Raw genomic sequence first — 11,638 nt, 5'->3', positions numbered from 1 at the left:
AGGCGGATTGTAAATGACAAATTAAATAACAGAAACACAAATAACTATACTCTCTAGAATCTATGAGGCAATCACCAATTGTGCCCAGCCTGTCCAATTGAGTGCATTTGTCCTGGAAATACAATGTGATTCCAAATAATCTAAATAGATCTAAGTGTATGTGAATTATGGAAAGGTTTGAATTACAGCATTTTAAATCATTTTTTTTAAAAAAATAGGCATCTCTTTCAAAGTAGACACCCTAGATTTTAGAAGTTATCCCCCGCCCCCAAGTTGTGGACCAAAGCCAATGTTGTGTGGCTAGAGTGATGGATTAGGATCTAGGCAACTCAGGTTTAATTCCCCATTCTGCCATGGAAGCTTGTGGGGTGACTTGGGCCCGTTGCGAACTCTCAGTCTAACCTACCTCACAGGGTGGTTGTGAGGAAAAAGTGGAGGAGAGGAGAATGATGGAATCCAGTTTGGGTCCCTATTTGGGAGAAAGTCAAGATATAAATGAAGCAAAATAAATAAATGAATGAATAAATAAAAGAGAAAGAAAAAATGGCTGCATTGTCTCTTTTTTGGTGTGGAATGACTTGGCAGCTGTGTGGTGAGTTAGTGTCTCATATTGTAGAGAAGGCTTCTGTTTTCAGCTGGCAATAAACTGGTAGATCCAGCAGCCAACAAAGACCGCTCTCCAGTATCATTTGCTGAACTTTAGCACAGATAAACATCAGATTAGAATACCTCAGAAGAAAGGAGTAGCAGAACACTGGATGGGTTTTCTGCCCAGCAAATATCCTGAGGTGTCAACGGTGTGAATCATTTTTACCAAAGAGAATTAAATCATTCCAACTAAAATATTGGAAAGAGGAAGAGGTTTAGTAAGAGTTTGGCCTCAGACTTCTGGGGGGGGGGGAAGAAGAGTGTCCCATATTTGCATAAGCTTTTCCACAGTTTTCTGCAGCAAGACCATCAGAAACTTTGCTGTGTTAGACTTTAGGGTATTATTCCAAGGTCAAGGATATTCTGATGACTAAAAAGACAAAGTAAATGCTAACCTAATTCAAAGGGTGTAAATAACACAGGGTGCAGTATGAATATGGAAGCTGTTTTTCAAGAGTTATTGATGGAGGCTTTTCCCAAATGGGCATGCACTTTTTCAATAAAATATAGCTTCTCTTTATTGGCTTGCAAGCAATATGAATAATTTCAAAACCTTGTGTAAGGTAATAAGAGGTTGTCCTTTATGTTTGCTAGAAATATCTCCCTAGTTGTCCCCCAATGGATTTTTTTAAGCGAGTATGCCTGCAGAAGAATTTTTGCAAGAAATGTAGGATTGGACCTTGTAGATCCATTTCAGGAGTGGGGGTTCTTTGCTCCAGCTCTCCCCTGATCCAAGTTCCAAGGGTTCAACTTTCCCCCCTTAATCTCCAGAAGTTAAAAACAATTCAGTACTTAAAATTCTGTGCTTTAGTTGCTAGTCAACATGCTTTTTAATTATTCATCAAATTGAATTTTGAAAATATTGGAAGAGGAGGATTTAATGCTGTCCTTTTCCTCAGGTTTCAGAGGGGCACAAACCAAAGAGTCAGAAAGATAGAGAGGTCAGGGCTAGAGATAGGCACGAATCAAATGACGACCCAAAAAAATGCACGAACCAGGCTGGTTCGTGGTTCATAAACCAGTGGTTCGTGGAAGCTCATTTCCACAAACTTCCATGAACTGGTCTACTGGTTCGTTTGGGTCGTATTAAAGGGGCAGTTTAAATGGCCATTTCCCTGGGCCATATAAACTTTTCCTGCTGCTTTCAAGTGGCAGTTCCCTTTAAATTATCAGCTGGCAGGCAGCAGGGGTGATCCCCTCCTCGCCGCCTGCCAGCTGATAGTTTAAAGGGACCTGCTGCTTGCAAGTGGCAGGGCCCTTTAAACTGCCCAAACCCCAGCCTCCACCCCCACCTCCCCAGCCCCAGCCCCAGCCCCAGCCCCAGCCGCACACTTACCTTGCCCTGCAAGCCCGCGGCATCCTCCCCCTCCTCCTGCAAGGGAGGGGAAGGCCATGGGCTCACAGGGTGGCAGCAAAAGCAGAAAACAACCTTCCTGCCCCTCAAATGGCTGCTGCTGCACACACACCAGCCAGCAGAACCAGCTCACAACCACCTATAATCACACTTCCTATGCCACACAATAGACTCTGCTAACAGCCCAAACACGGAATCCTTTAATTAGGTTTCTGGGGCCTACATAATGATTTATTTATCAGAAAATGCCACCCTTCCTCCAAAGCAATGATTGCTTTATATATGGTTCTCCCTATTCCACTAAACCAACAACAATTTGGGGTTGGATCCCACCAACTTTTCCACTGACTCAAGGGGCCAGAAGGGTCTCAAATGACCCAAATTAGGCTTTCCAGTTGCCCACCATAGGTAGGCAATCTCTCAGGGCTTTGCCCCATTGCCCAACAATTGCTGGTGATCAGTAGGACATGACAACCCCGCCTGTGATTGCCCACCAGCAGTGGGCAACCTTGGAAAGCACGTACCGGGAGTGCTCCTGGAGGGGCAGCATAATGTCACTTCCCAAAATGATGATCTCGCACCAGCTGCAGGCACGTTGCTGGCCCTAAACAGGCTGAATTGGCTCTGTGCAAAGCACAGGCACTTAACTGTAGCTGGCATGATGGTCTCACCTCCTGGAAGTGATATCATCGTGCCTAGCCAAGTAAGCCCCAGGTCCCACCTTCCCACCAGGAGTGTATAGGGACTTGAGAACCCTGCTCCAAATGGCTATGCTGAGAATCACTGAACTATGTGAACAATAGCCACCTTAACCAAAGGCTATAAAGAGGGAGGAAAATTGAGATTGCCCCTATTCCCTCTCACACCACTAGCAAAAGGTGGTAGGTTCTAACCCCTGTGAGGTAAGATAGAATGAGAAAGAATGACTGACCACATTTTGAACTTTCATGGCTGAATGCTAATATGAACCTGGGCCTTCCTACTCTTAATTCTGCTAATCTAACCATAATACTATACAGTACTTACACTGTTTATTACCTGTTTTATTAACTGCTTGATAAAGTGCCAAAAAGTCCATGGACGTAAATACAGGTCCTTTTTCACTTACTTCCTAAGGTGGGAAATCTTAGAGCCAGTTTGGTATAGTGGTTAGGACTGGAAGGACTCTAATCTGGAGAACCAGATTTGATTCCCCACTTTTCTGCTTGAAGCCAGCTGGGTGACCTGGAGTCAGTCACAGCTTCTAGGAGCTCTCTCAGCCCCATCCACCTCACAGGGTGTTTGTTGTGGGGATAATATAACATACTTTGTAAACTGCTCTGAGTGGGCAATAAGTTGTCTTGAAGGGCGGTATATAAATTGAATGTTATTATATTATTATTATTAGTGTCCATTACAAAATTTAAATGGTTTTTGTTGCAGTGGTGTTATATTATTAGACTGCTTTTTGTTTGATTCCCACCTTTTTGCCCAAAAGACAGCACAGAAACATGCTAAATGGATAGATAAGTTATATAGCATAACCTGTTCTATTTAGACACCTTGATGGGCGATATAAAACATATGCCTGTGGAAGACATAATGCAGGCCTGGCTTAAAGAAGGAGCCAAATGGAAGGTATTTGGACATGTGTGATTCTCCATTCAGTTGCTGTTCTCTCCAGGTTGGCTCCAAACTGACTATTCAGTGTGAAGTTCCTGTGACCATCTATGGTGGGAAGGGGAGGGGGGTGTTAACAGAATATGTAGCCAAGCTGATTCCCTGTTGCAGCTTCATAAGTACATAAATATTAATACATCTTTCATCTCAGCCATTCACAGCAAGTGGAAAGCCCCTCTGCAGCCTCAGGAGGAAGAGGGCTTGCTTACATTGGAGCAGGAAGCCGAATGCTGGCACAGAAATTCTTACAATTTTTTTAAATGAAGGATTCCTCATGAAGGACTGCTTTGCTGCCTTTGTGCTGCACTCTTTAGTTTCAATATCCCATCAATCTGGCAGCTCCCCTCACCGTAAAATGCAAGCAGGTCCCTGCACTGGCAGCCAATTAGTTTCTGGATCCAATTCAAGGTGTTGGTGCTGACCTTTCAAGTTGTACATGACCTGGGGCCTATGTATGTGAAAGATTACCTCTCCTTCCTTGTTCCTGAGTACGCTTAAGTTCTGGCCCCTGCCCTCACTCCATAGAGCAGTGGGAGCCCAAATGGGATGAGGGGACAATGTCACACAATGCTGTTTTCTCCAGTCTCTGCCCAAATGTTCTCTCAGTCCAAATGCTCCTGGCAGGAAACCCTATTCCTGAGCAACAGCTCTTTTCCTCCCAGCAAGGTCTATCATTAGTAAAATCTTGTCTAAGAGCCAAACTAGATGGTATGGGATCCACCGCTCTGACCCGTGGATGCTGATACCATTTTAGAGCGGAACTTGGCCAGTGAAAAATGCTGCAAGAGCAGGACCACAGAGCAACAGGACCAGGCAGTCTTGTTCCCCATTGTGTGCCTTTACAAATGCCAAAACAGCCCCCTCCCCTCAGCTATTTCGGTCCTTGAAACATTGTTACCGAAAGTGGTCTCCTTGCAATAAATATGATTTGTGGGGGAATTAGCAAGCAGGGAAGACAGCTATACGAGAGGCGATAACTGGGATCTATCACCGGTGTATACCAGGTCCCTTCCGAAACAGAACAAGCGAGTCTGGTGCTTAATATCAAACAATAACTTTTATTGAACACAAGGACTTCATACACATACACACAAATTACCAGGGGAAATAATTACACGCACACACAAAGTCCTAGGAAATGTAGCCAGAGATTGGGAATAGAGAGAGAGGGAGTAAGTATATCTACCTATTCTAGAGATGGGGGGGGTCCAGTCCATGGAGAAGAGGGTAGCTTCGAATGTCAGCATCCTTGGCCAAGAGAGCAAGAGGCTTAGGGAGAATCCAGAAAGCTTGCACGATTTGAATGAGGCCAGGGCCTACTTTTATAGGTAAAATGTGCCCTGAGATGGGAGAACCCACCCACCAGTCAGAACAAAGGCTCCAACGGTTAGTTTCTGGGTTAGACAAAAGGCTTGAGTTCCTTGATTGGCAGCTGCCGGGGTGTGTGAATACAAATGTAAAACTAGTTCCAGAGCTGCACAAAAAGGATAGTTTGCTGATGAAGTCCGCCAGAGCTAAGTTAAGTACTTTTAGGGAGGGACTGTTCTCTCCCAGGAATGACTGTATATACTTATGAATGTCATTTGATTAGCTCCACAATCAAGTACAGGAGATCTCATCATGGAAGAAGGGGAAAAGAATGTGTTAAGTGGGGATGACTCTGTGAGACCTTTGTTGCACTGGGCACCGGCGGGGCCGGAGAGATAGTAAATCCAATCGCTTCTCAATCACTCCGCATTCCTGTGAGGCATTCCATTCATGCTGCGTTCTCCCGGACAGGATTCAGCAGCTGCTGGAGGTCCTCTGGTGGCCACACAGTAGCCATTTTAACTCCAGAGGCCTGAACATTTTTAATATTTCAAGCAGCCATATATAAAACTGCAATTAAAATGGCAGAGGCTGGGCCAACTGCTTACAACGTCATGAGGGGAGGACAAGATCACCTGTAACTGCTACATTGTTTTAACTGGCCACGTTCAGGTCTAAAATGGCATCATCATCATCCACGAGTCGGACTTGTGAACGCCGTAGCATCTAGCTTGGCCCTAAAGCACATATGGCCACGGTCTAGCCTAGCTTTCTCATCAGTGACTGCCCTGTACCTCTGGAACTGCCTCTAGAGGTCAGGGCAGAGTTTCCCACTCTCCTGCCTTTCCAGCGAGGCTACAACAGAGTTTTTCAGAAGACCTTTGGGCACAGTCTGAGCCTGGGAAACAGAGGGAGAGTTTTTAATTTTGTTTTTAAAGTTTGTTGTATATTGTTTTTACATTGTTCTTACCCATCCTGGATGCTGGGATGCCTGGGAGAAAGTAAGGCATGTAAATATTTTAAATCAATAAATTGGCTACAGCACCACAGTTTGATTTATACTGTGGTCAGGCTAGCTAAGAAAGGAGAATGGGTCTTGAGAAGCAGCAGCAGCCTGCTTCAAAATAAGATCGACGTAGGGCTTGCTTTGGTTTGTAAGGCCAGTTGTGGAAATGGCCTGACCCTGGTGGTGGAGAGGCAAGAATTTCTATCCTCTAGCTTTGTTCAGCCATGCCTGAAGCCTTCCTCCAACCTAAGACATCTGCCTTTAATGGCAGAGAATGCTTTGGAAAAGGCTGAATTGGAAGGAATGGACAAAATATCCCACCATGTATGGTAATCTGCCAGGTGCTTCATATGCACATTCATGCACCAGCTTTCATAGTCCCATAACTGTGTTGCCAACTGGCAATGGTTCTGTGTGATATGGAGAACAATGAACATATTTTTGGAAAGGAAATAGGTTTATTTAAGTAATCTAGATAAGTTTACAGAAAAGAGATCATATATACAGAAGAGTCACTGCAGGAGAATAATACATGCTCACATGTCCCTTCAGCTGTTTGGAATCCCTGGAGAATGGCAGCGGACAGGCTTCCCTCTGGCTAAATGCACAGCACTGCACTACAGTAGCAGCCTAGGCCAAGTTTCCCTGTTAGGGAGGGCCCATGGGACTTATATAGGTTTGAAGCTACATGGCTTCACGTATGCGCATGTTTTCCCATAATTGGCCTGGGAAAGACCGACTGATAAGCAGTAAGTGTAGCCAATACAGAGAGAGTTAGGCTATTTTGCGTGATGTTCTGGAAAATCACACAAAACTCATGGCACAATGGCGTCTTCATAGTGCAATTTCCCATCATGATCCCGTTTAATGGCACGATGATGTCAGAAATCGCGCCGTTAAACGGGATCATGACGGGAAGTCGTGCAATGAAGACGCCATCGTGCTGTGAGTTTTGCGCAATTTTCCAGAGGTTACAGGTGTGTGAAAATGGCCTTACTATCCACCCTGAACCCCCCACATCAGCTGCATGGTTTAATGAAGAAAAAAAGCCCACTCCCAAGTGCAATGGCAAGGTATTAAGAGAGGAAAAGATTTCCAAGGCAGTACAGAATATTCAGGTCTGGCCCACAAGGCAGATTAGATGGAGAAATGGTAGGACACCACTAACTTCTCAGATTTACAAAGGTACTCCACAAGCACCACTACACATACAACTTCAGATGGCAAAAACAGAAGGTTTATACAGGGGTTTTTTTCTGGGAAAACAGGTGGTGGAACTCTCAAGAGGGAAATGAGGAAGAAACACACGGGATTCTTTGAAATCATATTATTTTCAAGCACTATTGACGAGTATTTTCAAGAGGTGCCGGAACTCCGTTCCCCCGTGTTCCCTCTGAAAAAAAGCCCTGGGTTTATATCTGGTGAGTTACATCCAGAATACTGCATCCTATTCTTGTGGAGTGGGGGAAGCTGCTTAGAGTGGCAATTCTAAATGCAGAAGTCATTCCACAGAAATCAGCTGACTTCCAAGTCAATATGTTCACAATCTGCCCACCTTGAAATAGTTCACTTCCATAGAAACAAATTGGTTCACACCCTAATGCTTTCACTTCAATGGACAGAGGATCGGATTCCTTATTTGATTTTTTTTACATCCCCAAACACAAAGTAGACCAAATCCACTCTGACCCAATCTGTAATGTGTGAAATGGGGATAATATATATTTAAGACTCAGGGGCAGGGGAGGGAACAATTTAATAGATTAATCAGTGAAATTTGATTCTAGCGTGGAGCTTAGCTTTTGGAGTTTTAGGCCATTTTTCTCCCTTTTTTTAGCTTAATTGCTAGGTTTCATTTGAACACTGAGGAAAGGGTTATAGTTTAGCTTGTCTAACTACCTGATAATTAGATAATTGATGCAATTAGTCTTTTTAATTAAGAAATTCACACAGCCTGTACAGCAATAAAAAAGAATGTAAAGCAGTTTTATATGAAAGCAGGGATACAGCATAGATATAGGTTGTGTTTGGAGCTTTTTGTCGTTTAATTGCTGATTTTGAACTTAAAATACAAAGGGAAGGAAGTAAAACGTTGTTAAAAGTTCCCTCTCATATTGCTTTGCAAGAATAAATAGACGCTTGTTAAATCCACCTTGTTGTTTGGACTTGACTAGTTTTGAACAAATGGAAAAAAACAAGGTAACGAATTAGGATATGAATCAAGAAAAACAGATGAATGTTTGATTCCAGGTGTGGCTGGAAGTACCTATAATCCAGCAACCTTGATGAAGATAAACAGATAATAGTCTGGCCAGTGCTTGGATGGGACACCTTCTGAGAATCCTACATGTACCTTTCCACCTTGAGATCTATATTGGAAGAAAGGTAGGAAAACAAAGTTCCAAGCCGGATTCCAAGCAACCAGACATGGATACCCTGCAGACCAGATGGGATGTGCTTGAGGCTGTGGGCCGTGTATGCTATTACATCTGTGATCGTTTTTGAACAATGGTGAGATGTCCAGGATAACCTGGGATAAAAGCCTGAAAACATCTTAAAAAGTAAGGGTTAAAATAGATGGGATGCCAGCAGGTTCCTGATCACGTATTTCATACATGGTTAAAAATTAATAGTTGCTGTATGGAGTCCAGTTGGGAATCGGATCATAGATCAGGAGGAGTTAGCAGTGTTAGTCTATAGTTGCAAAACAGTAGAGTCCGGTAGCGCCTTTAAGACTAACCAACTTTATTGTAGCATAAGCTTTCGGGAGCTTGTTGTTACTCTCTTTTAGCCCTTTGAAATATAGCAAATATACTCCTGCAGCAAGAGTGGGTTATAAATCCCACACAAGTCAGGTTGCCAATTCTGGCTTGGGAAATTCCTGGACATTTGTGGGTGGAGCATGAGGAGGGTTGGGTTTGGGGGATGGACCCCTGCCTGATACAATGCCATAGAGTCTACTCTCCAAAGCAGCCATTTTCTCCAGGGAGACGTCTCTCTTTTGTCTGAAGGTCAGCTGTAATTCCAGGAGATCTCCAGGCCCCACATGGGCTGCTTCCACACACGTTGGATAATCCACTTTCAATCCTCTTTAGTGAACATTTGGAACAGCTTTTCCATGTGTGGAACAAAAAATCCACTTCCAAGGGATTGCTAAAGTGCATTGAAAGTGCATTATTCAACGTGTGTGGAAATGGCCATGGAATTTGGCAGCCTTGTATCGAACTGTCCACATTTTCAATTTCATCTCTAATCGGAACACTTAGAAGGAGATCTCAAGACAATCATGCAAACTCATTAGGAGAGTGAATAAGTTTTCATTGTGGTGAAAGCCATACATTGGCCATTTTCACACATCGTTAACATCACATGCTATGTCGTGCAACATCACGCAATGTTGCACAACATCGCACAACATTCGTAGAGCGGAGGCATCTTTATGGCATGATTTCTGACGTCACCCCATCATGATTCCATTTTCATGGCACAATGACATCAGAAGCCACAACATAAAGATGCTAGTGTTCCGTGAGTGTTGCATGATGTCGCGTGACATTAACATGTATGAAAATGGCCATTGTCTGTAAGTAGATAAATCTTTAGGCTTCTCTATACATGGACAGTTTGTGGCTTTTATTAGAATGCAAGTAATTATTTGCATTTGGTTGTGGTCTGTGAAACTTCTTATGTGGTTTATATGACCAATGGCTGTATGTGTGTGTGGGGGGGGGGTGGTATTTGTCCCTTTCTTTGTCTCCACATATCCTTGGATTTGTAGACTCTGGTATATCTTAGGAATGATCTTGAGTCTGATTAAGGAATGAATGAAGAGAGTTTATTCAGGAACTACAACTTTGATAGAAAGCAGAGAAATAGAATAGATACTAACTACCTTACTAAACTGGGAAAGAGGGACTTCCAGAAAGAAGCAGGAAGTAGCCTAAAAATATCAATCTGGAGACATGCAAGAAGGACAGAAGAGAGGAAGAAAGAAGGGTCTTATTTTGCTATCTAACTGTCAGGTTTGCTGCCCCCTGCAGGTAGTCTCTGTCTTCTGCCTTCTCTACAAGACGTATTTCCAACAGGATTGACACAAAGAGCCAGAGGAAGGGCAAACAGGACCCCCCTCCAGTCCTTTCCACCTAGAGAAAGGACCTGACCTAGAGAAATGCCTGAAGCCCCTTCTCTCTCCACTTAGTTCTCTGGAGGCAAAGGGAGCAACAGAACACCGTGAAGGTGAGTTCCAAAGTTCGTATGTGTTAGTGCAAGCCATATTTAAAAGGAACATAAACTTGCCCCAGAAACCTATTTCAAAGAATCTGTAGTTGGGCCTTAGCAGAGTAATATCGATTACAAAGAAAATGTGATGGGTGGCTGGAGCTTGTCTGCCGGCTTGTATGAGAGAGAAAATAACAAAATTACACTTGGCTTATGTTTAGAAAGGAAATAAGAGTTCTTTATTATTGGAACTCCATACTCTGATAGGAAAGGAGGAGACATAGATTCCTATCTACCGATCTAGTCTAAGGACAGACATGGATGGCAGGACAAGTCCTGCATTCATGGTGCAAGATGGAGAGAAGAGAGAGAAGAGTGACAAAGCCCAGAAGAGAAGGCGGTCACGGGGAGAAAATCCTGAGATTAGCAATCTACACATCAAAGGATTCTTGTAGCCCCTTCTTACATGCCCAGGGTAAGGCCGATCGCCACCTTAGAGTCAGGTAGCTGTTTCCCCCAGGCCTGTTGGCTAGGGATCCTGACGGTGTTTTGCCGTCTTCTGAGCATGGAGCAGGGGTCACTGGGGGTGTGGGGAGGGGAGATAGTTGTGAGTTTCCTGCATTGTGCAGGGGGTTGGACTAGATGACCCTAGATGTACCTTCCAACCCTGTGAGTCTATGATTCCATGGTAGTTCAGAGCATCAAAAAGTAAACAGATACCCTGATCTCTCTATCTTTCTAACTCTCTGTTTTGTCCCTCTCCAAAACCTGAGGAAAGGGACAGTGCCAAGTCCTCCTTCTCTAACAAGTCAAGTCAGGCACCTCCAAGCAAAATCCTGTTACGCATAATGTCTACTTTGGCCCCTGAGTCAAGTTTCAACCATGGTTTAGAATCCTGGCTTGTGGGAGAAGGGGGCATTAACGCCGATCAACCACGGTTCCTGCATTCGTACTGAACGTTGCTTTAAAACAAGATGCTTTCCTTACACTCCATGTGAGAAGGAAAATGGGAAGTTGGACAACTGAGCTGTACAAACCAGCCTGGCAAGAAGCCAGTTTTATGCTCACTTTCAACATAACGGCAGCTTTCCTTGTAATCTGAATGCAACTTTGTTTAGCCTTCCATGACACTAACCTGAGTGTTGTTCTTTTTATTAGGCATTCATCTTTCCCCAGTAAACATTCCCTTATAAGCATGCATGTTTTTAATAGATTTCTACAGCATAGGACCACGAATCCTAAACAGCAATGGTTACTATTGGCAAAAATATGTACTCCAAACATTGTAAATCATAAAATTTATTATTGCACATGCTACTTCACACACACTGAATCATATTTACAATAAAAAGGCCAACAGGCCTTTCCCCTAAGCTACTTATGCTGGAACATTTTGACTTTTTTAGCCATCGTTGTAATGCCATTGTTGATGTTAACTACTGTCA

General features: G+C 43.6%; 1 long non-coding RNA gene across 1 annotated transcript; it reads left to right on the top strand.

Annotated features, from left to right (window-relative positions):
- Window positions 1–8,236: 8,236 nt before the first annotated feature.
- Window positions 8,237–11,375, top strand: LOC129338019 (uncharacterized). Its single transcript, XR_008597870.1, has 3 exons — window positions 8,237–8,360; window positions 10,016–10,211; window positions 10,967–11,375. It is a non-coding gene; the product is annotated as an uncharacterized LOC129338019 (long non-coding RNA).
- The last annotated feature ends 263 nt before the right edge of the window (window positions 11,376–11,638 follow it).

The sequence above is a fragment of the Eublepharis macularius genome, chromosome 11 (genome assembly GCF_028583425.1).
Source record: "Eublepharis macularius isolate TG4126 chromosome 11, MPM_Emac_v1.0, whole genome shotgun sequence".
Taxonomy (NCBI): domain Eukaryota; kingdom Metazoa; phylum Chordata; class Lepidosauria; order Squamata; family Eublepharidae; genus Eublepharis; species Eublepharis macularius.
The sequence above is the reverse complement of the archived record's forward strand: the minus strand, read 5'-3'. Positions and strand labels throughout refer to the sequence as shown.